A 26,282-nucleotide genomic window follows, 5' to 3' on the forward strand; every position below is an offset into this window, starting at 1 on the left:
GAGCTGCCACTTCCGTTGGGTCTGTTCTGCTAGTGGGACAGGACATATGAAGGAATTGTGATAGAAGAGTCTATTGATTGATTATTCTGTGGACAGTTCCAGAAATCTGTTCCCAAGGAGAGATATCTAGTCCATTTCATCTGAGATGTCCTTCAAAAAAAAGTGGTTCTACTACCATTAACTTAGCCCTTACTTGTATCTCCTCCATTTCCAGCTCACCTGTCCTGACTCCTTTTGTCCCTAGATGCAACAAAAACAGGATTCCCCTTGTCCTCACCTTCCATTCCACCAGTCTCTGCACCCAATATATAATTTTCTGCAATTTCCATCATATACAGCATGATCCCACTACCAGATACATCTTGCCCTTTATGTCTTCTGTAAAAACAACTCCTTCTGAGACTTCTTCGTCCACTCATTCCTTCCCATAAATTGCCCCCTTGGCACCTTCCCCTTTGACTGCAGGAAGTGCCACATTAACACCCTCAGCTCTTCCCTCACATCATTCAGGCCCACAAACAGTCCTTTCAAGTGAAGCAACACTTCATTTGTGAATCTGTGGGAGTCATCAACTGCATCCAGTTGTCCCGTTGTGGCCTTCTCTACATCAGAGAGACAGGTTGCTGACTGGGAGATCGTTTCTCTGAGCATCTTTGCTCTGTCTGTATCAGTATTGGAGATCTCCCAATGGCCACCCCTGTTTTCCCTCTCTTCTATATCTTTTCCTCTATCTCTCCACCCCTTCCCTCTCCATTCACAGAGCCAATTCCCCTCCCCCTGTTTGCTGTTGTGCCTTCCCTCCCTTATCTACCTATTACTTTGATTCAGGTGTTTGCCTTAACGAAGCACTCAGGGCCCAAAAGGTTGGTTATGTACCTTTATCTTTGCAATGCTAAGTGCACTGCTTGATTTGCTTTGTGTTTTTACTCCAGAAATTGAGATGCCAAGTTGCATGTCTTTGTGTGGTTGACAGGGGCTGGAGCATCTTTGCAATATCTGAATTCAGTGCTTTGATCATTGCTAGGTGCTTTATCCTAACTCTAAGTGATGAGTGGTTTGTGCAGCCATTTAAAAATCATCCAGATTAGATCGGTCAGGAATTGCAAATTAGCTAAACCAGGGTAAAGTATGTCAGACTTCCCAAAGGAGCGAAGTGAAACAGATAACTAAGTTTTACCTTAATGCATTCTTTTGTTGTCATCACGAAGAAGATTAATTGTTGCCAAATTGCAGATTGTTAAACTGAACTAAAATTCTACGGCTGCACTGAGATTTGGACTTTTTCTGGATTGTAAATTCTCTGGATCAAAGCTCCAATAATTTAACTGCGGCAACACCATGCCCTACAATTTCCTACTACTGATATACTGTAGATGATAATTATATAATAATTATACATCAGGATTTGCAGAGTAAATCTACTAGACACTGAAGGATGGGCTCTGTCTGTTTAGCATTCAACCAGATCTTAGGGATAGTCAGAAACTAATTCAATTGATTTGAGTGGTACAATGTGTTGGTGAGAAAATGGCCAAAGCATTCAGTACACATGGGTCAAATCAGCAGTGTTATCAATACAACTGTACTTGTAAGAACTTAAGTTACTCTCAGCCTTGTTGGAAATCCACAAACTGCAGATGCCAAACCTTGTCAGCATGGGTCTACAAAGAAATCACGTTGTTTCAGTTCTTTTTTGTAACTGTAACAGAAATTCTCCTAATGAAGTCTGCACGGCAGACCCATGCTCAGCAATACATTTACATTTCAACTCTGGAAAATAATTTCTGAAAAGCCAGTCTTTTTTTTTTTTAACAGAGGAATTCCTATTGGGAAATCCATATACCTATTTTTTACAAATTGCCTAAAATTGTTCTGCAGACAAAATAACACATATTTTCACCTCCAATATATAAAATTGGGCTGAACGGTTAGTGTAGCAGTTGGCACAACATGATTACAGAACCTACAACTCTGTTCAAATCCAGCACCACTTGTAAGGAGTTTGTATTACCTCACTGTGTCTGCATGGGTGCTCTGGTTTCCTCCTAGCTTTCAAAAAACGTTTGGGGGTTGTAGATTAATTGGGGTATTTGGGCAGCATGGGCTCGTGGCCAAAGGGCCTGTTATCGTGCTGTATTAGAAATTTAAAAAATTTTAAATAAATAATCATTTCAGTGCAGTATCCATCTGAGGGGTAATACTGCACACCTCATATTTGTTCTCACTGAAGTGTGAGTTGACGAGATTGGGCAGCAATAAAAAAAGAGTACAAGATGATTAGCCATAATAATCTATTTTTCTATCATTAAGAACTGAAAATTCTTTGCATTTTTTGTGATTTCCTGGATAAAGTTTTCAGTCCTTTTAGAATTTGCTTATTTTTGCCAGGTGTGGGTGAAAATAATGCTGAAGTATGAAAAGGAGCTTCTATACTATTCTGCTGTTGCAGCTGGTAATATAATATAGTCAATTCTTTTTTAACCTTTGAAGTTTCATCATCAATGGATTGAATCTTCCAGCTTCTCTCTCTGACTTTAGACAAGGAATTTAAATTGTGACCAAAGGGAAATAACATAATTGAAGGTCTAGAGTGGGGGTAGTAGTGGGGTTTGAGGAAGATCACAGCTGGCAGAAGCAGAAATAGGAAGACTGCAGCTTCAAAGATGAATCTTCAGCAGTGAAGCCCAGAAGAATGAACAAAGCCTAAAGGCTTTGAGATTTATAACACACCAACTTTAACCTCTGTCCATACTGCATACCTTAACCCTTTGAAGACAGCAATATTGTATCTGTTTCAAAAATAAAGAATAGACCAAGATTAGAACTGTAGTAATGTTGCAAGACTTCAAAGCTTTGTCTGTTCCTTATGGGTTTGGATAAAATATGCTGGGTTTGAAGTCTTCGTTCCATGAATTTCTTCCTGGTATATACAATTCTGCTTTAAACTTTAACAATGTTCATGTCTTGACACATCATCTAAAAAAGTTTATGTGAAAGGATGGAGACATTATATTTGTATTCAGATTTAATATATACATTCAATGGATTTTAACATGCCAAAACTCTTAATTGTTTTCGCCTAAAATCTTGACACAGGTGCTGTTATATCAGCAGCCCAGATGGTGAATTGTTAGCAGAGACTGGGTTTCAATTCCGACCCCAGGTATGGTTTGCATGAAGCTTACACATTCTACATATCATCACGTGTATTCCTTCCGCTTGTTCTGGTTTGCTCACGCGTCCCAAAAGCATATGGTTTCCATGTTCTCTCTGTGAGTTTGGAAAACTGGGATATTTGCTGACACTCCCACTTTGAGCACTAGGCTCCAAGAATTAATTATTGATATCTCATGCACTGGTGCTGGCAACCATGAAGAAATGGTTTTCTTTGGGAATGTCTAGTTTGTATATGGACATCACGCTGTTGGGGATGGAGAAAATCAGCTTTATTCAGACCCTGCTGCTCGTTCTGTTAAGAATCACACAACTCACTACTGTTGCTCACTGAAAACTGTTTGGTGACTAACAGGTTACTAACTATTATGTTGCAAGTTACCAGTGTCCTGATTAAGGTGAGTGATGGAAGGAGAAACATATTGGGACAAGAATGGAGAATTAAACCAGTAGAGATGTGTTCATGCGTGTTGTTGCATTGCATGATAAAGGTAAATTCAATCACTTGGCATTTATTTTGAATGTCATATGATCAAATTTAATATTTGAATTTAAATATTGGATAAGCAGTCAAGTCATTCTGAAAAAGTTATCATTATTTGCAAAATTAACTCAACGTTTCCAAATGACGTATTCCATCATTCACCTCTAACAGTTGGTGCTTTAAGACATGCACTGAGCGATGCCTTTGTCATATTATGCCCACTTCAGTAATGTTGCAGGGAAACACAAAGGGACCCAAATTTTCGGTCTTCGTTTGTTGCAGCAATGTTTTTTGAAAGGCTATTCAGTAACTCACTCCTTCAATAGTGTACTTTGGAAGCCACCCATTGATTTAGTAAGCTATGAAAACCACTACCATCACAGTCTCTAGATCTATCTTTTCTTTGGCTTGGCTTCGCGGACGAAGATTTATGGAGGGGGTAAAAAGTCCACGTCAGCTGCAGGCTCGTTTGTGGCTGACAAGTCCGATGCGGGACAGGCAGACACGATTGCAGCGGTTGCAAGGGAAAATTTGTTGGTTGGGGTTGGGTGTTGGGTTTTTCCTCCTTTGCCTTTTGTCAGTGAGGTGGGCTCTGCGGTCTTCTTCAAAGGAGGTTGCTGCCCGCCAAACTGTGAGGCGCCAAGATGCACGGTTTGAGGCGTTATCAGCCCACTGGCGGTGGTCAATGTGGCAGGCACCAAGAGATTTCTTTTCTTTGGTGCACCTCTGTCACGGTGGCCAGTGGAGAGCTCGCCATATAACATGATCTTGGGAAGGCGATGGTCCTCCATTCTGGAGACGTGACCCATCCAGCGCAGCTGGATCTGCAGCAGCGTGGACTCGATGCTGTCGACCTCTGCCATCTCGAGTACTTCGACGTTAGGGGTGTAAGCGCTCCAATGGATGTTGAGGATGGAGCGGAGACAACGCTGGTGGAAGCGTTCTAGGAGCCGTAGGTGGTGCCGGTAGAGGACCCATGATTCGGAGCCGAACAGGAGTGTGGGTATGACAACGGCTCTGTATACGCTTATCTTTGTGAGGTTTTTCAGTTGGTTGTTTTTCCAGACTCTTTTGTGTAGTCTTCCAAAGGCGCTATTTGCCTTGGCGAGTCTGTTGTCTATCTCATTGTCGATCCTTGCATCTGATGAAACAAGGTCGGGTCAGATACAGCAGTGAGCTCTCTGAACCCTTCTCCATTAACAATGGCGTGAAGCAAGGCTGTGTTCTCGCACCAACCCTCTTTTCAATCTTCTTCAGCATGATGCTGAACCAAGCCATGAAAGACCCCAACAATGAAGACGCTGTTTACATCCGGTACCGCACGGATGGCAGTCTCTTCAATCTGAGGCGCCTGCAAGCTCACACCAAGACACAAGAGAAACTTGTCCGTGAACTACTCTTTGCAGATGATGCCGCTTTAGTTGCCCATTCAGAGCCAGCTCTTCAGTGCTTGACGTCCTGCTTTGCGGAAACTGCCAAAATGTTTGGCCTGGAAGTCAGCCTGAAGAAAACTGAGGTCCTCCATCAGCCAGCTCCCCACCATGACTACCAGCCCCCCCACATCTCCATCGGGCACACAAAACTCAAAACGGTCAACCAGTTTACCTATCTCGGCTGCACCATTTCTAGATCTATACTCAAAGAGCAACCAACGTTCAGCTTCCTGATAAAGACAGTGGGCTTGGCACACCATTGCTGCTGATGGAGCCCTAATCTAGTGTCAGGAATGAAAGGAGTGACAGGGGTGGAATGGGTGGAAATGTTTTCCTAATATGGGATTCTTTAACACTTCAAACTATGACAATTAATGAATGAAAGAGGTCAGACAAGGGTATTTTTCTCAACCAGTAGCAAGAAACTTCCTGCACAAGGTGACAATGCCACAGTATCTTCTGATTACATGTCTTATTTCCTTAACGTTTCCCAAAATTCCACCACTGAGGCATGCAAGCTTTGATTTATTAGCCACTGTATCACAATAAATATACACTGTCACTTGGACTTGCTCTGTTCCTTGCTCTGCAGAAAATCCTATAATTTCCCATGTTATTGGTGAACTATTTCTAACATATCATTCTCATCATCTGAGTTGTCTGGAGCAGATCTAATGTGTGAATTCTTCCTGGTCTGATTGAAGCCAGATAATGTTCAAGTTCAAGTTTATGGTTATCATACAATTGTGAAGTACAACTGGATGGAACTTCAGTCTTAAGTGTAAAAACATCCAAACACAGATATAGACATAGCACACATATTTACAAATGATTTATAAGCAGTACATATATAAAAATAAATATCATTAAATATTAGTAGATTCTCAGGTGTTTATACTCATGAAATGCATGCCCTAATCTAGCCTACCATATCTGTATTTGAGCTGGTGGTTTGTGATTTCAAGTGTAATAACCCAGTGAAATAGGTCATGAGTCATTCCCTTTTGCTTGAGTTGTTTCCACTTTATTTTCTCCATAAAATTAACTAAATCTTCATTTGGACGCTTGCCTAGGTTACTCCACCTTCTAGACACCCTAAGAAGTACGTCTGACTGAGTCACGAAGTGATCTTTGTGGCTCTGAATGGGAAACCCTCATCAACAAGCTGCAGTATGAGAATCATGTTTCCACTTCTGTTATCAGATGATGCATCCCACAATTTGAAAGGAGCATCAGCTATGATGAGTGCTAGTCAATTCTAGAATCATACTGTAAGTCTGCTGACCTTTTCATTCTGACCACTGCTGTTGATAGAGACAGAGCCCAGAATTGTCCAATGATAATCGTGATCTTACAGCAAAAAGATGAATATTCCCAGGAGGAACTTAACAAATCTCTTCACACCAAAGAAATTGGTTGGCACTCATTCTAACTTCAGCTACATTACATTTGTTTTTGTGAAGAGCACATGAAACAAATGCTGTAGATTGTTTCCTCCCTTCCTGCCAACAACTTGAAGCATAGCTTCAAGCTTCTTATATCTCAATGAAGCAACTGTGTTTATGATGATCACACACTTTCTGTTGACAATCAGTCCAATCCTATTTCTTGTTTTGTTAAGGTCAAACAAGAATCTGGAGTAATATTGCATGATTTCCAGAAATGTATAAAGCCCTGCAATATATGCAGGATATTTAACTTCCATGATAATATTAACCTTGTTTATAATAGTCTTCATCCCATCAGCAACAATACAAAGGTGCATTTAGATAGTTTCAATTTCATTTTATTATGGGAATCATTGCTCCAAAATATGTGGATTATCTTCTGCACCAACTATAAATAAATAACAATAAGATTATCAGGATCACTCAGAGAGGTCAATGCCTCTCTGAAATTGATTGTAGGTCAAGACACAGGACCATAAGAGTAGCAGAGAGGATCACTGGAGTCTCCGCATCCCCCCCCCCAACCCCATCAATGTGATCTACCAGGATCGTTGTCTGAAGAGGGCGCGCAAAATTATTGAGGACCTCTTCCACCCTGCACACAGCATCTTTCAGCTGCTCCCGTCAGGAAAGAGATACAAGAATATCAGCGCCAGCACCCACCAGGTTGAGGAACAGCTTCTGTCCCATGGGCAGTGAGACTGCTGAATGACCAAAGGATCTGCTCACACTAACCATCTAAAACTCTCATATTCATGAAACAATGTTTACTTGTTTATTTGTATATATGAATACTTGTCCTGCATATGTATTATTTGTCTGTATGTGTCTTATGTCTGGTTGTGTGCCTGTGTGTTTTGCACTGAGGACTGGAGAACGCTGTTTCATTAGGTTGTACTTGTACAATCAGATGACAATAAACTTAACTTGATCGGAATATCCTGCATACCTTGCCAAGACCAGACTGCAAGAATGTTGCTGAGCATTTGACATATATTTGGTGTAAGTACATTACTCTTTATGTGTATTGAATATGAGGAACTTATGAATATATCTATTAATCTAAGGGTCCAGAAAATAAAATTTCATGAAAGACTTGGATCTTTCCAATTGTTCATGCAGGTTGTTAGGCATCGATAAAGAAAATGGTTAATTGACAACTGTCAGTTTGAAAGTTATCTTGCAACTGCTGCACTATTTTAATATTTATTCAATTTATTTGAGATGACCAATCACTGTGAATTACTTTGATCAAAATTATTTTTCGCCCATTTCTTGAGATCTTCTTCCACTTGTGTTTTCAAGGACGAGCACTGGTTTTAGTTTGGAATAAACTGACTTGATACCAGATTTAACTGATGTACAAGCCTTCTCTCCAGTGAAACTTGTGTGGATATATTTGAAGATGTAGTTGTATTTGGACAACTGTGTAAATGCTGAATATAATTTTCCAAAGTTTTGATTTTTGTCACCCAATGGATTCAGATATTTGATAGAGGGTGCTGCAACTTGCTAAATCCGGATGCTTTCTATTGTAACATATGATGCATTTCATCATTATAATAATCTTCAAAACTTTTCCTGGATAAACCTTGAAAGCTTGATCATGCTTACAAAGGGTATATTACTGAAATGCTTGTTCTTAGTATCCATTTCCATAATGGAACAAGAAGCAACTGTGTCAAGCTCCATCATTAATGACTTGGCATCATCAGTCAGAACAAACAAACGATCTTTTACTAATTATGATGGAGATACTTGTCTTTCAATACAACAACATAATCAGTGATTGTTTGTACCATTTTCTTTTGTTGTGTGGAATTTACCCTCCTCTATATAAATCGTCTGTGGTGGAAGTATTTTCTAAATTTTGAACTATCTTTACAAAAAGCATATCTTGATCTTGCTCCAGAACTTACTATGTTAGCAAATGTTTAGAGCTGATTTCTGTATAAAATCATGTTTTATTCCCTCACTGCAATGTTCATCACCTGCACGTTCTCAGCAATGTTTTGTATCTCAAGAATATAATTAACTCTGAAACATATCTTAAACCTTTCCTAACACCTTGTACACCCATGCTACCTATGAGCCTGCTTTTGTTAGAGCTGCCATTTTCTTTCTTTTCCAGCTAAGTTGTTGCTTAAATCCACTGTGTGCTTTCAAATTATACCCAGATGGTCCTACTGTGTTCCAGATTGGCTGCTTTACTTTAATTTTTAATTTCATTCTGATAGATGTAATTTTTAAAAATAACTGCTGCTGTGCCAGAGTAATTACTGCTGCTTGGAGTGTACATCTGTTTCTTTTCTTCTTTTGGACTGTTTTTGAGTTGAGCTGGTCATATCCACACAAATGCATACACTGTGTCTGCACTTGAAAGTTTTTTTTATATTTTGGGACATCTTCTGCTTTCAACCATAAAATGTTTTTCAGTATTCTTAAATGAACAAGATTACGGCATGATCCTTTGTAGGTACAAAGGTGATTCTTTTCTGGCTACTCTTCTTGGCATTGTCAATCTGCATGGGAACTGAAGACTATCATTGGTATAGTTGTAATGTATACCCATGCTGGGTATACTGGTAAACTCTGATTGCAATAATGACTACAGGACAACAAGAACTTCAAAATAAAAATATGGTCATTTTCATGCTCTAATAAAAGGTACACTATTGCAAAGTGCTAGAATCATATATGCTTATAAAATTATATTCTACATTCTATATTAACATAGTGATGTTTCTTTTATTGCAATAAATAAACTTGGGTTCTTTTATAACAACTATAATTTATTATATTTAAAACTCACAACCGCGTGGAGGCATCCATTTTAAATCCACCTCTAGTTGCAACAACTCATCTCCGACTCCTTCTAGTTGCCCAGATTATCACTAGCACTCCATCATTACATCCCCTTTCCTTGAGATATTTAATTTAAAAACAAGACACACTAATACAGAATGATTTTAAATTTAAAGTTCAATACAAATGTAAACATAAAAATCAGCAGCACATACCTTGCAGTTCTTTTTCTTTTGATCTTCTGAACACAGGTGCTTGTGTCAGCTCTGCTGGTCTACTACAGTCTAGCACTGGAGGTGTTTCCTCTGTTGCTATGCAGGCTGGATCCTCAGCATTTGGCTCTTCCTGCAGTGTCTTAGTTTTCAGCAGGCTCTTTCAATTCCTCCTCAGTACTCAGTACTTGACCATCTGACAGTGTAGGATCTTGGATTTACTTCATCCAGAACAGTAGCCTTTTTATCCCAAGTGTTGGAATCTCTGGGTCTCACTGTGCCATGTTGTGCCAGTGGCCCTAATCTTCTTGCTGATTTGTCATATTTTGCTTTTTGTCTCCATTGCAGATGCTTTTGTTTCCATTCAACATTTTCGACATCGCTGTTCTTGTTTGGGTCTGCAGAGTAGAGAGGTGTGGTGCATAGTCTATGTCCCATTGGAAGCTCAGCAGATGATATGCCATGTTCAAGCGGTGAAGCTCAATAGAGCTAGATAAGGATCTGAGCCATTGTCTTGTGCTTTCTTGAACGACTGTTTAACTATTCAAACTCATTTCTAAGCTTTACTATTTGTGCATGCAGAGAACATCAAGTCAACTTTATTTATTGCTAATACCATAACTACTAATGTAATGCACAGTAAAATCGAGATAGTGTTTCTCCAGAACCATGGAGCAGATTTACATAATTAAGTCATAATACAATAGAAATCCATGATATACTAGAACACATATGTTCTAGGAATTGAGGAGCCTGATGGCTTGGGGAAAATACTGTTGTGCAGTCTGGATGTGTGGGCCCATATACTACGGTACCTCCTTCCAGATGCCAGAAGGGAGAAAAGTTTACGGGGGGGGGGGGGTGGGAGAAGTCCTTCACAATATTATTTGCCTCCAGCATGCATTGTATATTGTAGATATTTGTCATAGTAGGAAGAGAGACCCCAATGATGTTCTCCGCTGACTCTACTATTCTCTGCAGGGTCTTACAGTCTGAAGTGGTATAGCTTCCAAAACCAAGCAGTGATGCAGTTGCACAGGTTGCTCTCAATACATCCTCTGTAGAATATAGTGAAGATGGAGGGTGGGAGATGAATTTTATTCAGCCTTCACAGGAAGATGATGTGTTGCTGGCCTTTCTTGGCTATGGAGCTGGTGTTGAGGGACCAGGTGAGATTCTCTGCCAAGAGCACAGCAAGAAATTTGGTACTCTTGACGACCTCAATTGTAGATCCTTTAATGATCAGCAGAGAGTGGTCTTCCTCAGGCCCTCCTGATAAGGCCCACCATAGTCGTATCATCAGAAAACGATGATGTGGTTTGAGCTGTGTTTTGCCGCACAGTCATAAGTCAGCGGACTAAACAGCAATGGACTAAGCACTCAACCTGGGGGGGGGGGGTGGGGGGGGCATGCTCAGTGTAAAGGTCTTAGAAGTGCTGTTTCTGATCTGGACTGTTTGAGGTTCTCTGTCAGGAAGTCAAGAGGGAGATGTTTAGGCATATTAATATCAACTTCCCTATCAGGTACTGAGGTACGTTTATGTTGAATGCTAAATTGATGTCAGTAAACAGCATTCCAACATACGTATCCTTATTTTCCAGGTGGGTGAGGGCTAGATGGAGAATGGTTGGACCTATGTGTGAACTACAGGAGGATCAGTGAGGGGAGCACCAGGAGCTTGATGTTCCCCATGACAAGACTCTCGAAGAACTTCATGACAGTAGACTACAACACTAAACCATTTGCCTGTCCTGGTGATGCCTCCTTCCCAGATGCACTGAACAACTTCTATGCACTTTTTGAGGCGAGAAATGATTTGATGGCGAAGAAGACCACCTCTTCTCCAAATGATCAGGTCCTGTGTCTTACAGTGTTAGGCAAGGTCAACCCATGGAAAGCTGCTGTTCTGGATAATATTCCTGGCAAAGTGCTTAGGAGATGTGTGGCTCATCTGGCAGGTGTTCTCACCGACATCTTTTACATCTCCCTGAGCAGCATAATGGTTCCATTGTGCTTCAAAGCTACAACCATCGTTCCTGTGCCGAGGAAGTTGTCATTGTCCTGCGTCATAAGATCACGTCATCCATTTATGCCTCCTATTATGTGCTCCATAATCCTGTGGAATACTTCTGGAGCTGAGGAAATTCCAAAAGGAATCCTCAGACAGCCAAACTGTGTATTAAATGTACCGTATTTTGTACTATCTTCATCCAGTTGTATTTGCCAGAAGCCCTGGGATGTATCCGATTTAGTGAAAAACTTTGCACCGGCCATTTCACTTGTAATTTCAACCATGGTTGGAATCTGATAATGTTCCCTCTTTATATTCAAGTCTTTTGGGACCATGAACACATGTAGGTCACTGTTCTTCTTTTTGACACACACCATTGAATTCACCCATTCTGTGGGCTCCTCCAGCTTTCTTTTCAGTAGTGCTGGAATGTGCCTCGGTGCATACACTCCTGGCTGTTCATCCTCTTTTCACTGTATCTTGCAGGTGCAAGGTAGAACTCCAAACTCCTTGAAGATGTCTGGAAATTGATCCAGTATTTCCTCTGTGCTGTTTTGTGCATTGACACAGTTAATGTGGGACACCCTCTCGATTAGACTTAAGTTTTCACATGCTTTGTCACTAAGCAGTGATTCATGTCCATCTGGGTCTACTGCAAACATCAGATGATGCTCTTTACCTTTAACTTTTACCTTGAGTTTACATATGCCTTTTGTGTCAATGCCCTGTGTGATGAATCTGTGTCATGCTGTCAGTTTGTCGCTGTGCTTAGTCTGCTCAACTGACATTGGTCATGTATTATCTCTACCTCTAAAGGCATTCCCCTTGGTTATAACTGTGTACGCCCTCATTATCATTCGTTATTGTATTACTGAGTTTCTACTAATAAAAGCCATGATTCCTGGTTAACTACACAGCCTTCGATTTCTTCATTAATTGGCACTTCACCCTGTCCATTGTAGGCCTTGAGCTGAACAAGATTTGAATGGATGTATGGCTTTATTTTCATTGTCCTGATGTCATGCTCACAGATCAAATTGACCTTTGCCCCTATGTCCAGCTAGAAAGGAATATCTGCTCCATCTCCTTGCAATTACACAGTCCATTTATACTGCTCAACTCTGTTCACAGTTGGCTGTTCAGTGCCTTTTGGTTTAAAATTTTCCTGCACTACTATACCAATGAAGAGGGCATCACTGAGAGCAGTTCCTACTATAGTGAACACACTTTCACTTCTGTTTTGTTTCCCTTTGTAAAAACATTGCCTTGCATAGTGATTCTGCCCTTTGCACTTATTACAGACTTTTCCATTGGCAGGGCATTGTTTTTGTGCAAATCGAGTGCAAATGTATCTCTCTCCATCTTTTTGTTGTTTCCTATATCTCATTCTTTGTTTATGTGTGTGTCCAGACACTGTGGCTACGGTTATGCCTTGATTTTCACTGTCTTTTGCACTCTCACCTAACTTTTTCACGTGCTCTGTCTCTCATAGCAGCCTCTCTCACACTTTCTTATCAGTAATTCCAAACACAATTTGAATCTTGCAGCACTCCAAAATTGCATGTTCTTGCTTTTAGTTTTAAGTCCCTTAAGAAAGAATCAAAGTTCTCTCCCTGCAGCTCCATGCGCAAGTGAAACATGTACCTCTCGAATATTTCAGTTTTCTTTGGTGAACAGTTTTCATCAAACATCTCAATAATCTTGTTGAACTTGCCATGGTCAGCTGCCTCAGCAAAAACAGATGTGTTAAAAGATTTTTGCAGTGCAATCATCTGTGCATCAGGTTCGCTATCAAGTCCAATGGCATGCAAGTACCGAATAAATTGTTGTTTGAACAACCTCCACTTGTGGTCAACATTTACAGTCCAATTTACAGCATGAGCGTACTTTACACTTTTCATGTTTTCTGCTACTCTCAACTGTTTCTCACTCTGCACCCTCATGGTATTTCTTCCACTCTTGGTACCATGTGATGTTTCTTTTAGAATTCATAACCTCATGGAGGCATCCATTTTTAATCTTCCACTAGCTGCAACAACTCCTCTCTGACTCCTTGTAGTTGTCAGGATTATCACTGGTGCTCTATCATTACAAATATGACTTAATTAAGTTTTATACCTAAATGCATCACCAATTTACTGGAGAGAAAGATTTACAAAAATAGTTTTAAGTCAGCACTCTAAACTTCTCATACAATCCCGTGAAATTAAATGAGTTGCTAATCCATGCCGTGAGAGGAATGGAAGTTGAATCCAATTAATGGTGATAAGTAAAAGGGGTTGAATGTGCTAAATAATAGGGATGCATTTTAGGAAAAGACTCTGGGTGAAATGCTTCGAGCAGAGTAATGCTTCTTGAGCTTACTCCATGAGATGGATTGTCCTCTTATACCAGAGAGCTTGCGCAGACAAGCTCACTGGCACTTAGCCCTCTGTGCCAGCTTGTGGTAATGTCAAGAAAACAGATGATAGAGCAGACTTCTGCCACTATTGAGGAACAACTTAAGTCCTCCAGAACCAAATAGCTGTTGTGCAAGACATGAGTGCTGCATTTGTACTGCTATCAGTCAGCCATATTCCTTGATTAGTCTGCAGCCCTTGGCAAGGATCTGGAAACTATGACAACAGTTATGTAATCTGGCCAACACTGCTGTACCTAGCACAATAAAAGCCCAGTTGGCAGTGCAGAAACTGTCATTACAAGCACAGCAGTTGATGTCTTGCCGTTTGGAGTCTTTGTATCGAGGGCACGAGCTCATCATAGTTTCCTATTTAACTAGATACTTTATTCTATTATTGTTTTTGCTCCAATTATGCTATTTAATCTAACTGATTGTGAAAGCTGTAATTGCTTTTTGCCTTTAAATTTTTTAAATCTCCAACAAGTTATGTCGCTCTGCTGCAATACAGGTATGTGACACTTAATGTTCATGATACGTTCTATGAAACTGGGTGTTATATGATGTGGATGTTGTGTGAACACATTACTGTATATACTTAGCAAAGCTATATTGGATACTGAACTTATGCTAAATTAAACTGTTTAATTTTTTTCACTTTATAAACTTTTATGTAAACACTTTCTTAGCCGATATTACACACAATTTAACAATAACCTCCACTGATGAACTGTTACTCTGTAATGCCGGAAGGACTTGGCTGAGGCTCTTGGGGAGGTGTTGGCTCCTTCAGGAATGTTGTTCGCCTAATTTACTTTTTCTTTCCTTCAAGATATTCTTTATATGCAGATAACACTACATGAGCATTCCTCTCTATCAGTGAAAAGTGTTCAGTGTTTGGGTCCATCCCTTCAGCATTCTTCAGGAAGCTGCGAAGAAATTCTGCAAAGAATTTGGCTAACCCCTTCACGGTGAACTTCTTTCTGCACCTGGTCTTTTCCTTCTGCAGTTTCTTTTTCCCTTGCCTCTTCTTCACCTATTCGCTCTTGCTCTAGCTCCAGCAACTCTTCATTTGTTAGTTCCTCAGGAACCACCTTTAGGAGTTCTTCAATGTCCTCATCATCAATGCCTAGGTTCAGACTGCTGTTTACCATGTCAACAACAGCTTTATTAATCCTTGGAGTCTCATCATCTTTTTCAAATCCCTTAAAGTCATGCGCATACCGCTTCAGTATATTTTTCCATATGCCATTCATTCACAAGTATTCATTCACATCATCCCAGGCCCAAGCAAGGTTCTTTATGCAGTGGAAAATGTCATTCTCCTTCCTGAACAGTATCAGTGTCTTGCCAGTGTCATCATTGCAGTCACAGCCTGAGCAAAGGTCCTCCTCAGGTAGTAGGCATTGAATGCTGCAATAACCCCTTCGTCCATTGGCTGAATTAAAGAGGTGGTGTTTGGGGGGGGAAGAACATCACTTTGATGTTGGGGTAGAGGTCACCAATGAAAGGGGGGACGTTCTGGCACATTGTCTACAATTAGCAAAAGTTTGAAAGGTATGCTTTCTTCCAAGCAGTACTTCTCCATTTCACCGGCATAGCAATCGAGAAGGGTATCCTGAAACAGCATTTGTGATATCCAGGACTTTTTATTGCTCCTGTAATAAACTGGTAAGGTGTATTTGTTAATGATCTTGAAAGCCCTGGGGGTTTCACTATGTCAAATAAGAAATGGCTTTAACTTTTACCAGCAATATTGCCTCCTAACAACACTGTCACTCTGTCTTTAAAAGCCTTAAAGCCTGGCATTGTCTTGGCCTCCTTATGGATGAAGGTCCTTTCAGGCATTCGCTTCCAGAATAAGGATGTTTTATCCATATTAAAAATGTAGTGGGGCAAATAACCTCCCTTTACAATTAGTTTATCTAAGGTTTCTGCTGCCTTTGCATCAGCACTCGCAAACTCACCACCCACTTTATATTACGTAGCGAAAAACGTTTTTTAAAGTGCCTGAACCACCCAGAGGAAAAAGCACTAAACTTGTTATTATAGTCTAATCCTGCTTTCTCTTTAAACATCTGGCAAAAGCTTTGTGCCTTAGCAGTGATCGTCAACGTGGTGAGAGGGACTCGCTGTTGTGTTTGTCCTCAATCCACGTCATTAGCAATGTCTCTATATCTGATATGGGCCCCTCTCGCATTTTCATTAGCCTTGTAGCTTTCAGTGGAGCTGATCCTTTAACAGCTTGGAAAAATTTTTCTTTGTCTTTGAGGATCGTTACGATTGTCGAGTGCAACGTGCCTAAATCGCGAGCAAAAGCATTCACTGCTTTTCCAACATTGTGTTGTTTAATAACCTTTTGTTTCACTTCCAACTCGATACTTCTCCTTTGCCTCTTGCTGCTGATATTACTAGCACTGGTTTTGCTGCATCTGGGAGCTATGATAGATCGAAAGTACAGTACAGTAACGACATACATAAGCACTTGTATACAAAAGACATGAGATCTATGAGTTGCGTGTGGGAAGTTGTTGCGTACGTCCGGTTACATCTGCTCTGCCCTGTTTTCTGATCGAGATTTCTGAACTCTTATAACCTATAGGACCACTAATAATGAACGTATATGCAGTCGGACGTTGCCCAAATGAGCGTTAAGTGTTACATACCTGTATTGTGTTTTGCAATTGTCGCTGCGTAAGAAATGCATGCCTTTGTAAATTAACGAAAATTGTATCTTGTAATCATGAGATAAAATTGCACTCTTGTATGATGCTTGTCCATTCCTCAGATAAGATTGACAAAGTAATTCAAAGCAAAGGTCAAAGGGCCATCTGTATGAGGCAATTAGTGGTATTATGTCATGAGGCCAAATGCAGCTACTTCGGTATTTTATGTAGTCTGGTAGCAGAGAGCAGTGAATACAGCCAGTGACAGCTTGCTCTTCTTGAACTTCCTTACATTATGGTGATTTAATGACACCAATAATCATGGACGTGAAAATAATTCAAAGGTTCATGATGGTGATTTATTGGCAAAGCAGTATTTTCCCAGCCTTTAATTATAATACAGAGGTGCCATTGAAAAAGTAGGAATATCCTCAATTGTGCAACTCTGCCAAAAGATGTGTACGTTAATCTATGTAAAAACACACAATGCTGGAGAAACTCAGCAGGTCATACAGTGTCCTTTATATCTTCTTCTTTGGCTTGGCATCGCGGACGAAGATTTATGGAGGGGTAACGTCCACGTCTGCTGCAGGCTCGTTGGTGACTGACAAGTCCGATGCGGGACAGGCAGGCATGGTTGCAGCGGTTGCAAGGGAAAATTGGTTGGTTGGGTTGGGTTTTGGGTTTTTCCTCCTTTGTCTTTTGTCAGTGAGGTGGACTCTGTGGTCTTCTTCAAAGGAGGTTGCTGCCTGCCGAACTGTGAGGCGCCAAGATGCACGGTGGAGGCGATATCAGCCCACTGGCGGTGGTCAATGTGGCAGGCAACAAGAGATTTCTTTAAGCAGTCCTTGTACCTCTTCTTTGGTGCACCTCTGTCTCGGTGACCAGTGGAGAGCTCGCCATATAACACAATCTTGGGAGGCGATGGTCCTCCATTCTGGAGATGTGACCCACCCAGCACAGTTGGGTCTTCAGCAGCATGGATTCGATGCTTGCAGACTCTGCCAGCTCGAGTACTTCGAAGTTGGTGATGAAGTCACTCCAATGAATGTTGAGGATGGAGCGGAGACAGCGCTGATGGAAGCATTCTAGGAGCCGTAGGTGATGCCGGTAGAGGACCCATGATTCGGAGCCGAACAGGAGCATGGGTATGACAATGGCTCTGTACATGCTGATCTTTGTGTGTTTCTTCAGGTGGTTGTTTTTCCAGATCTTTTGTGTAGTCTTCCAAAGGCGGTATTTGCCTTGGTGAGTCTGTTGTCTATCTCGTTGTCGATCCTTGCTTCAGATGAAATGGTGCAGCCGAGGTAGGTAAGCTGGTTGACCATTTTGAGCACCTTGGATGCCCCCCCAAGTTCCTCAACATGGTTATCCAACTGCACGAAAACCAACAAGCTCGGGTCAGATACAGCAATGAGCTCTCCGAACCCTTCTCCATTGACAACGGCATGAAGCAAGGCTGCGTCCTTGCACCAACCCTCTTTACTATCTTCTTCAGCATGATGTTGAAACAAGCCATGAAAGACCTCAACAATGAAAATGCTCTTTACATCCGGTACCGCACGGATGGCAGTCTCTTCAATCTGAGGCGCCTGCAAGCTCACACCAAGACACAAGAGCAACTTGTCCGTGAACTACTCTTTGCAGATGATGTCGCTTTAGTTGCCCATTCAGAGCCAGTTCTCCAGCGCATGACGTCCTGTTTTGTGGAAACTGCCAAAATGTTTGGCCTGGAAGTCAGCCTGAAGAAAACTGAGGTCCTCCATCAGCCAGCTCCCCACCATGACTACCAGCCCCACCCCCTCCCCCACATCTCCATCGGGCACACAGAACTCAAAATGGTCCTTTATATAACAAAGGTAAAAATACATAACTGACATTTCAGGCTTGAGCCCTTCATCAAGGTATGGAAAACTGTCAGCAGGTGTCCAAACAAACTTAACCTATGCTCCATGACTTGCTGCTTGAGAAATGTTTGTAATCCAAAAGTTATTGTTGGGAGAAAAGTCACAGAAGAGTAGGAATAGACATTTCTGTTTCAAGCACATTGTTGCCCAGGTCCAATAATGTGCTTTGTTTCTGCAGGTTTCATAGGATAACTAGGACATGAATATGGCTATTACATCTGTCAGTGTACAGATTAAAATGCCAAATGGTGCCCAGTTATAAATGAGAAAAGTCTACTGAATGTATTTCTTGATTCATTGAAACTATGCCTAAATATTCTATTCCTTTCCAATCTTATTGAGTAGTTTTGCTATTTTGTATTGTGCTCATTCATAAATTTATGATCATATTTGAATCTGAGGTTCAGTTGATGAGCACCTAGAAGGTACGCAGGTGGGAGGAGCGGCTTTTCATGATTGTACTCAGAATCTGAAAGGCTTATTCTAGCTGGTATTGGTGCTTTAACACATAAACTATTCCTAATCTACTGAGATGTGCTAATAATCCCTTAAGTGCACAAGTAATTTGAAAACAAGTGTGCAAGAAGGTGCAGATTCAAAGGCTGCCTCACCATACATCCAGAAAGCTTGTCCCTTTGGTGAGGCCTGGCTTAGGCCTCCTTTTGTTTAGAGTGCTCCTGAGTGAATCTTTATCTTCATTGTTTTTATCTTGTTCCAGGTTCCTCCTGCCATTCTGATGTAGTTCTTGTTGCTTCTGCTGTCAGGGCTACTGATAATTTATTTGTCCTATCTTGGCTGGACATCCCTGTTGGCCAGATTATGCAATGCATATCAGACTGTGACAAAGTAAGAGACTTCAATTGTTGCATACTGTTATGGGACCAGAGGACTGCAAAACTCAGCAACAATAGAAATTCACCAAGACAAATGGTTACTTAAGCAAAAGTTGCTTTTAATTTTCTTTAAACATAAAAACAGGATCAAACTTTAACTTATTACTATTAACTTAACTTAACCCCTTTCTAATTCTAAATGCACGTGTATGTAATGTGTACAAGTTCAGGAAAGTTCTTTGATTCACAGTCCAATCTCACTTCTCACTCCTCAAAGTTCACTGGTATCAGGCAATTCCTGTACTCTGCACAGAATTTAACATTTATGAATTTTCACCAGGCTCTGGTGCTTAAAGATAAATGGTTACCACTTAGGAAGGTTCTAGTTAGTTTCAGAGAGAGATTTATTGCTCATTAGACACATACAAACTGATTCCCTCTGATCAGCCACTTCAGTGTCTTGCCGAAGAAACTTGCCCCATATGGGTTTTCCAAATGATAACCTCTTCTTCCAGGTCACCACCGAGTTCCTCTTGTTTCCCTTATTTCAGGAGAAACACTCTAGCCAGACATTTCCTCTTGTAAGGACTACAAGGGTTTTTCAATGGGCTGAACTCAGAACCCACAACCCATCTTCAAAATGGGGTTTTAACTAGCCTGCCAGCTTGTCATGTTGCAGCCTTAAAAGCTACTGCAGAACTATCCTTCTTTCTAAAAGAGAAAACCTGTTAGATTTTTGTTTCCTTTCTCTGCTTGTAAAAAAAACAGAACAGGGCTCCAAACCCAATCTTTATCAGCATTTTACCCTGGGCTTCGATCCATTTGCACCTGCTTTTGAAGTTCCTTCTAAAGCAATTTTATTGTCTTTGCAAAGGCACTTGGAGCCTGGATGTCTGCATTAAGCAAAGCTCTGCCATTTTAAATGAGATGTGCTTTGTAAGTATCTGTTTGTGAAATGACCTACACTAAACCCCCATAATCTACCTATTTTAAAGACATATTAATATATAATATAAAATATTATATACCCCGTAATAATACTAAAGAACACTGTCAGAGCTGTGCAGACAGTAAAATCTCAATCCCCTTTTCCGCTGGCACCCTTTAACTGGGACAGGGTCCAGTGGAAAAGGAACATTGTCCAAACGCTGGCTTCAAATGACATCATTTCATGCTGGGATTAACCGGCTCTATCCATACTGATGTCTCCGACATTTGCTGATAAAACCAGTGGAAAAGGGACAGCAGAAAGTCACCTGTTTCCTGTTTAAAGCAGAACACTCCAATCCCTGGGGATGCTTGTGCTCAATGGAAAAGTAATTAATGTTTCAATTAAGAATTAGTGTCCCAGTTAAGGATGGCCCAGTGGAAACGGCACAAAGGGCTTCCTATCCTGGGACACTCACAGCCAATTAACTGAGATGCCAGTGGAAAAGGTGTGTATCCAGTGAGTTCCTGGTATTGGTGTGCCTGTCATGTTGCCTTGGAAGAGATGACTGATCTTCAGAGTCAATGAAATCTTTAAAAGATACGGTAAAGTTGTGATGACCTAAGGATGAATGAGTCATGTACCATAAGCACAAGCAAACTGGAGTTGACCACCAGAGAACCAGTAGCAGTTAGCGCAATGCTGTTACAGTGCCAGTGATCGGAACTATGATTTGAATCCCACGCTGTCTGTAAAGACATCTCCATGTCTGCGTGGATTTTCACCAGGGGCTTCAATTTCATCCCACCTTTTGAAATGCTCCAGGGGCTTTAGATTCATTGGCTGTAATTGAGTGGCTAATGGGTCGAAATGGCCTGTTATCATGTTGTATGTCTTTAAAAAAATACTCTGATAATCTACGATCATCAGGTATTACCTTCCTGTTGAGGTATATTTGTGGGATATAAATGTAACCTGTAATGTCCATATGAGTGTAATCTATGACTCTTCACTTTGGGGAAACCAGCAAATGCCCACATTCCAGTTTGCATGTTCCTGTGGAGTGAAGGGGAATGGACGAAGTTTCCTCTTCTGGAATAAAATCCATCATTAATTTCCCAACAGCAGTAAATCAGTATTGAGCAATAAACTGTGAGATGTAATGTATTTCAACAATTCAAATAATTCCACCACTTCCTCCTTGAACTTAGACACCCTGCTCCATTAAAAAACATTAAAGCCATCTTATTGATCAAGCTTTAGTCATTCCATCAAACAAGTCTTTCTTCTGCTTGGTTTCACTTTTAGTCTGATAATGCATGCCAAGTGATTTTTTTTCTAAAGGTGCCATATAAGTGCAATGTAATATAAGTGCATCACTGGCTTTCTGTGGAAGCCTCTAATCTAAACAGACAGGAACAAAGATCTTGACTAGAAGTATAGCAAAGTCACCCACAGTTGTTCCAGCTCCAGCCAGACATGTGGAAGGGTGAAAAAGTTTCAGAAAGAATTCATGTAATGCTTAATGGAGGTGTTCCCAGTATTTTCAGAGATGCATAATTGTGAAGGGGAGAATCTGGTCAACAATCGCCATTCTAGGACCAATGTATCTTAAATTGATTGCCAGCTTAGTTGCTGCTTCTAGACTTTCAAAATCTGAAGTTAAAAAGGTTTTTATTTAGTTTTATAATGGCTGCTCTAAATCCATCACAGGATGTAAAAAGCATAATTTTGCTTTGTAATTTCCCCAGTTTTCTGGTGTTATGAGCAAGGAAGAGAAGAAAATATGGATTGATGACTCATTATGGCAATATTCTTGTCCATTATCAATCCCATCTAATTTGCTTCCAGTTGAATGGCGAAGCACATAGCCAAGTAGTCTGGATATATTTAACAGAAATGCTTCCATTAATCTCTTACAGTGGATGGTGGTAATGCCAGAAGGCAAACTGTTGAAGGATTTAAACTACAGCCAGCATAAACATTTTCTAGCCAAATATTCTAGATTAAATATTCCCGATCAGAACTATAAAATCAAACTTACTCGTTAATAAGATCGCTGGCAGACCTCGAAATTGGAAGAATTGTGAGTCTCTGACAGACAGCGGGACCTTTAAGGAACTGGCGCTTAGGCAAGTTCAACCCTGCAGGAGTTTTAAACAGTTAGCAATCAGGCCATTTAAACTTCATGGGTGTCGCAGATAGCAGACATCAGTAATTTTAAACATTGCAGGAGATTTAAAGGGACAACACACGGACTATTTAAACACTGGGGGAATTACCAGTAGTGGTCCCACAGGCCATGTAAAGAAGACCTGTGGATGCAGAAGGGGGGGGGCTACAGGTTAAAGTGAGACTTCGGACCCTGAGGCTTCCAGTTCCTACCAACCTCCTGGCCAATGTACAATCCTTGGAGAATGGGCTTGATGAACTCCAAGCCAGACATTAACATCAGAGAGATATCAGGGAGTGGTGTGTGATGTGCTTTGCAGAAACATGGTTAATCGCAGACATTCTGGGCATGGCACTACAGCCCGTGGGCTACACCCTCACTGTGATGACCAGACACCAGAATCAGGAAAAATCAGGGGAGGTGGTGATTGTGTCATCATCAAATCATCTAGGTGCAAAACATGACAGTTTTGTCCCAGTCCTGCTTCCCCAACCTGGAACATCTGGCGATCAAGTGGCACCCATTCTACCAGCTGAGGGAGTTCACTGCCATCATCCAGGTCACCCCAGGCTAATATCAGGCTGGCTCTGGAGGGACTGAGCACTGTGATAACAACCATGAGACAGCACATCCTGATGGCTTCCCGATCATTGCAGGGGTCTTCAATCAGGCCAACCTGAAGAAATTTCTGACAAGCTACCACCAGCACATCCCATGTGAGACCAGGGGAACCAGCACACTCCACCACTGCTACACCACCATGAAGAACACCTACCAAACCATACTATAACCACACATCGGCAAGTCACCTGACTGTACTTCTACTCCTGGCATACAAGCAGAAACTGAGGACCACAGCACCAGTAGTGAAGATGGCAGAAGTATGGTCGAGGGAGGTGGAGGAGCGTCTGCAGGACTGCTTTGAATTGGTGCACTGGAGCATATTCAAAAGCTCATCCAGAGACTTGAATGAATATGCAACAGGTGTCACCACCTTCATCAAGACCTGCGTGACAACATGGAAATACTGGGTGTTCCCAAACCCAGAAGCCCTGGATGAATCAGAGAATCCGCAATCTGCTGAGGGCAAGAATGAGGGTGTCTAAGACCAGGGATTGATATCTTGAAGTCCAGGTATGACCTGCAGAAGGCCATCTCAGAAGCAAAATGGCAATTCTAGAGGAAATTAGAGACAGAGACAGATATACACCAGCTATGGCAGAGAATACAGGCTGTTACAGCCTACAAAGTGAAGGCAAACACTATAAATGGCTGCGATGCTTCGCTACCCGATGAGCTGAACACCTATGCCCACTTTGAGAAGAACCAAACAATGCCTACTAAAATCCCTGAAAAGGCTGAGGACCCTGTGATAACTGTCTCTGAGAACGATGTCAGAACATCATTCAAGAGGGTGAACCCTTGCAAGGCATCAGGCCCTGACAGCATACCTGGCGGAGCACTGAAAAACTGCGGCAACTAACTAGCCGGAGTGTTTACGGATATTTTCAAACTCTTATTGCTGCAGTCAGAAGTTTCCACCTGCTTCAAAACGGCATCAATCATTCCACTGCCCAAGAAGAGTAGAGTGAGCTGCCTCAACGACTATCATTCAGTAGCACTAACAATGCTTTGAGGTGCTGGTCATGGCCAGAGTTAACACGTACCTAAGCAAAGCTCTGGACCCACTGCAATTCGCCTATTGTCACAATCACTCCATGTAGGCACAATATCACTAGCTTTCCACTCAGCTCTGGAACACCTCGAAAACAGTAACACATGCTCTTCATCGACTACAGCTCAGCCTTAAAGATTAAGATGGGAAGTAGTTAAACACACACTGTAGCAGGCTGAGCGGTCGTGGCCTGGGATGGGCTGAATCGCCACAGAGTATTTGGTGTGGGCCCTCCGAAGTCTTGGGGCAGAAACACGCACTGTTGAGAAGCTTTGTGGATGCATTGTGACATCACTTCCAGTTTGGGGCTTCTGAACCAGAAGTGACGTAAAAGAGGGTGGATCGCATGATTAAAGTCATTCTACTGACATTTGTGAGTAGTGTGCATTTATTTTGTAACACTGCTATGACCCCAACAGGTTCCGACATCATTGGAACCTTTTCAACAACATGTTAGCCATGCAGGATGCTGCATCAGCTTCAGCTGTGGCTGCTATTAGTGCTGTGGAGGTTCATCTCCCACCCTCTTGGGCTCATCATCCAATGGCTTGGCTTCAGCTAGCTGAAGCTCAATTTAACCTGAGAGGTATTGTCTCTGAAGATACCAAATTTTGGCATGTGGGTTAGCACCCTAGATTCCACTACAGCTGCAAATGTGAGCCTGTATCTTGACAACTTACCAGCAGACCAGAAATATACACGGTTCCGTCAATTTTTACTGGACACGCTGGAGCTCAGCCACCATGGGTGTGATATTTGGGTCCTGAATATGCAGGGGTGACAGAAGCCCCTTGGTCCTTATGATAGAAATGATTGCACTCACTAGTGGTTACATTGACTGCTTCCTATTTGAGACACTGTTTCTGTCCAAACTCCCAGTACATGTCTCCTCTGCCATCACCAGAATGGACTTCAGTGACCCAAATGCAGTTGCCAAGGAGGCTGATAGGCTGTACGGCATGCCCTAGCAGAGCACGGTGTACATGCAGCTGATATATTTGGCAGGCGCTGTTCCAATACCCTGTGTGCCTCCAGAACCGTGTGCACCTCCTGTGGTGGCAGCACAACCAAAGAGGACTGACCGTCCTGATAAGAGATTGGTGTTTCTATCACAGGCGCTAGGGAACAAATGCCCGAAGGTGTGTGCCTCCATATATTTACCCAGCCAACAGGCTGGAAGACCTGATGGGAAACAACGTGGCCAGTCGTCGTTAGTGGCCTCAGTGGCTGACGCTTGAACTGGCCTGCTGCTGTACTTGTGCGACTGCCATGATCGGAGAGAATTTCTAATTGATAAAGGTGCAAAGCTCAGCCTGGTTCTTTAAGAAAACGCACAAGCCCAAGTGGACCCCATCGCAGGAGACCAACAGAATGTCCATCAGCACTTTCGGCACGTACCAGGTTACCTTCTATGTGGAAGGTGCGGCTTTCCGTTGGAACTGTATGATTACTACAGTGGGTCAGGCCATCCTTGGAGTGGACTTCCTCAGAGCACGAAATTTGGTCGGCTCGTTCATGTCACCACATTCCAGACATACCCACTGTGTTCCAGAATCATTCCTTTGCCTCTCTTGGGGTGCACGCTCTAGACTCGAATGAATATACTGCACTATTAGCTGAGTTCTCATCATTTTTGACCACCAGTTTTTGCGGCACCTCGACAGCCCATGGAGTGGAACATTACATTGAAACTACGGGGTCACCTGTTCACGCCAGGGCAAGGAGACTCCCACCTGACAAATATCTTCAAGCTAAAATGGAGTTTAAAGCTATGGAAGAAATGGAAATCATCTGACATTCAACTAGCCCTTGCATATGGTCATGAAGCAATCGGGCGGTTGGCATCCATGCAGTGATTACCGCTGCTTGAATGTTACGGTTCCAGACAGATACCTTGTCCCACACATACAGGACTTTGCTGCTCGCCTTCATGGCTGTCAGGTCTTTTCCAAGGTGGATCTGGTGAAAGGATATCACCAGATACCAGTACACCCAGCGGATGTTCCAAAACCAGCCATAATCACACCATTTGGCCTATTTGAGTTTCTGTGCATGCCGTTTCGCCTCAAAAATGATGCCCAAACTTTTTAAAGGGTGATGGATGTCATGGGTAAAGACCTTGTCTTTGTGTTTAT

At 41.8% G+C, this 26,282-nt stretch overlaps 1 long non-coding RNA gene across 1 annotated transcript in view; it reads right to left on the reverse strand.

Annotated features, from left to right (window-relative positions):
* LOC138758047 (uncharacterized) overlaps positions 1–24,416 on the reverse strand; it is a 45,841-nt gene extending 21,425 nt beyond the window's left edge. Inside the window, exons 1-3 of the long non-coding RNA XR_011354093.1 lie at positions 24,314–24,416; positions 22,344–22,443; positions 19,150–19,343 (exon numbers count right to left, since the gene is read on the reverse strand). This is a non-coding gene — a long non-coding RNA (uncharacterized lncRNA). The remainder of the gene's footprint in view (positions 1–19,149; positions 19,344–22,343; positions 22,444–24,313) is intronic.
* Positions 24,417–26,282: the final 1,866 nt, after the last annotated feature.

Source organism: Narcine bancroftii, chromosome 3 (assembly GCF_036971445.1).
Source record: "Narcine bancroftii isolate sNarBan1 chromosome 3, sNarBan1.hap1, whole genome shotgun sequence".
Taxonomy (NCBI): Eukaryota; Metazoa; Chordata; class Chondrichthyes; order Torpediniformes; family Narcinidae; genus Narcine; species Narcine bancroftii.